This window comes from Otolemur garnettii, unplaced genomic scaffold (genome assembly GCF_000181295.1).
Source record: "Otolemur garnettii isolate 467f Iridium unplaced genomic scaffold, OtoGar3 scaffold00013, whole genome shotgun sequence".
In the NCBI taxonomy this organism is placed as follows: Eukaryota; Metazoa; Chordata; class Mammalia; order Primates; family Galagidae; genus Otolemur; species Otolemur garnettii.
This window is the reverse complement of record NW_003852408.1, coordinates 3,986,200-3,989,115: the sequence shown is the minus strand read 5'-3', so window position 1 is coordinate 3,989,115 and position 2,916 is coordinate 3,986,200. Positions and strand designations below refer to the sequence as shown.

At 44.0% G+C, this 2,916-nt stretch overlaps 1 protein-coding gene across 1 annotated transcript in view; it reads right to left on the bottom strand.

Annotated features, from left to right (window-relative positions):
* The window catches only part of DNER (delta/notch like EGF repeat containing), a 328,158-nt gene that overhangs the window by 150,043 nt on the left and 175,199 nt on the right, over positions 1-2,916 (bottom strand). The gene's annotated exons all lie outside the window — the stretch shown is intronic.

The following is a 2,916-nucleotide window of genomic DNA, read 5'->3' as shown; positions in this document are numbered from 1 at the left end:
ATTCTACACAGTTCAGTTCAACAATCAGATCCTGCTAGGGGTGGGGGAGAGAAAGGAGGGAAGGAGGAAGGAAGGAGAAAAAAGATGCCCCTGGACTCGAGAGACCCACTTCTATATACTGCACAACTGGATGGCTTCCCCACTGAGCTTTAAAATTGTAAGGAAGGAAAACTTTCTCCAAAGCTGATCCAGGGATCTGTTAACACCCTCACCTAACTGCTGATGTCAACAAACACAAGTTGGGTTTCCTTCTCCGGCCTCTGGTTTCTCTTCCCCTCCTTGTCCTCCCCCCTAACACACACTAGAGACACTCTACCCTCGCCCACTCTAAATTGTGCCCATTAACACAGTCATGAAATGTTCTGCCATCAGTACGGTCCTTTTAAAATAGTGACTGCCAAACTCACCTCCCTTGGCACAAATGGGAAGTTGAGAACAGCTGGAAGTGGAAGGAGCTGCAGTCATTATCTCCGTCCAGAAGTGGCGGAGTCCCTGAAAGCACAGGGCTGCCTGGCTGCAGGCCATTAACTGCGCCTTTCACTACTTGTCTTCCTTAATATTAACGCTAAAGAGTCTTAAATGGACTTTGTAGTTAACACCTCATTGGGATTAATAGCTAATGGGATTTGCATTTCTCACTTCAGTCGTTTTGGCTAAAGACCATTCTCTTTTCTATTAAAGGGAAAGCATACGTGGAAAATAAAAATTCTGACCATAAATACTTGAGCAGTATGTGATAGAAACAGGCTGTGCTGAGTTTCCCTATCGAGACTCAGAGAATCATTTGGCACAGGCCTATAACCTATAAAAGCTGTTTGCAGTCCAAGAAGTCCCACCGCTGGCATCAGATAGTCATGAAAGGTTTGAAATAGCACAGATTCCAGCTCCAGCTGCAGACCCAGGGTTTCTGCATTAACTTGGGCAGGGGAAAAGCGAACATCAAAATCCCTACATCTGGTTCCTCAAAGGCAAGATGAAATGGCACGCCTGTGCCAGGTCTTAAGGCAAGATGGTGAGCTTGGGGCAGAGTTGAATGAGCTGGTGAGGATCCCCCTGGATTCCTCCCTCAAGACATGCGAGCTGGAAAGCAAAACCTAACAAATCATCTTTTGACAATGTCAGGCAAAAAGGGATTGCTACAAGAAGCAAACTGGAGCCTGGACCAAGTCCAGGGCAGCGTGACAATAACACAGGGCTTACTAAGGCACCTCGGCTGTGCAAATCCAGCTGTCCTTCCTTCCGTCACACTTGCACAGAACGCAGTCTAGACCAGGAGATAAGGGAGGAAATTAAACAAGCACTTAAAAAAATGTCTAAACACCCATGCACTAAAACAATGACGCCTTATTCCCTGAAGAACCTGCCCAGCCACACCGGCCAACCCCAAACCTCATTTAGGGTCTTTTCTAAGCAAAGCTTTTCAAAAATTTCCATCTAACAGGTTAGCTGCTGTCGTTATTTGCTGGCTCGTTTGCCAGTTTGGGTACTTAAAAAAGTAAATTTCTTTTGGGAAAATTCATCCCTACGGAACATCTCATTTTCTATGAGTTTTCAAGCAAAGTATGGCCAAAAGTGCTTTCTGAATTAGGAGGCACAATGGCACATAATACCTACAGTCCAAATATTTTTGTCATTGTCACTCATCTAAATCATCAGAAAGACTGCACCTAAATGACTATGAAAATTACATGTTAAGCAATATTATTTGCTCTAAGGAAAAAAATTGCAAAGAAAATGTGAAGCTATTCTTGAAAACATACAGTCAACTTGCTATCACCTCAGGATGGATCTATTCTCAACAAATCTTACTGTCAAACACAATGATTCTTAACAACCACCTTCCTACTTTGCCTGCGTCTCTGCAGCCCCCTATTCATCCCGCAGAGGAAACTGAAAATTTGATAGCAATATAAAGGCTAAAAAAATGCACAAAATTTTAGATCAAAAGTTCTGAGGTTGATGTACTATACTTTTCCAAGACATTTCCATCCCCCTAACAAAGGGTTACCAGCCCACGGTGCTATATTTTTGTTTAATTTTTTCTTTGCTATGCCACACTGCTCTCTTCATTAATGTTAGACTTAATCATCCTAAGTCAAATTATTTGTCCTATGTTGAATATTTAAACGATGGGAGTGGCTGTTAATTGCCCACTGATATCCTTTGTCCCCACATTCCTTTACTGATAAAATACCCAGCTTTTGCTGCTAATGAGTATATTTTTCCCCCATGACCAGTGAAACAGGGGGTAGTGATGCTCTGTTGTCATTTAAAAGACCCGAGCATGCGACCCCTTGCCCTGGGGCCCTCCCCGCTGGCTGACATGGCAAAGTGATGGTTGGAATCTGCGTGTTGAGGGTGCTGACGTTCGCTCTCAGCCCTCCACTGGCTGCCTCTCCACTGACAGGGAGAAATTAACTTACAGCCCAGTGAAGCCACTGCGCTTGAGGCTGCTCCCTAATGAACACAGCCCTGCAAATGAGTTACATAAAACTCTCTCTCCTGGGCTGCGTCCCACCACCTGCCACCTGGCCCAGAAAGAATCACCATTTAGCTACTCCCGTGTGTGACAAATGCAAAGTCCTAACTCCCTGTTGCATCCCGCTCTCCTTCAATTTACAAAACTGGGTTAGTCACCCAAGTGGCTCACCTTATATGGAACAAGGAAGAGGACATCAGCTTAGGAAAAGTATCTAATGTCATTCCTGTGACATAGGGATACCACAAAGCTGCATATACGCAAGGATGGTCTATAATTTGATTTGAACACTATGTTTTCTGTATGAAGCGTTTGTTTCCCATTATAGAAGTGGTAATAGCCCATGATATCTATTCACTAATTCCAGATGAATGCCTCCTATGAGTTGCTTTCCTATGAAAACTAAAGTGGGTGACCAGGCCCATGTACTTACAGGA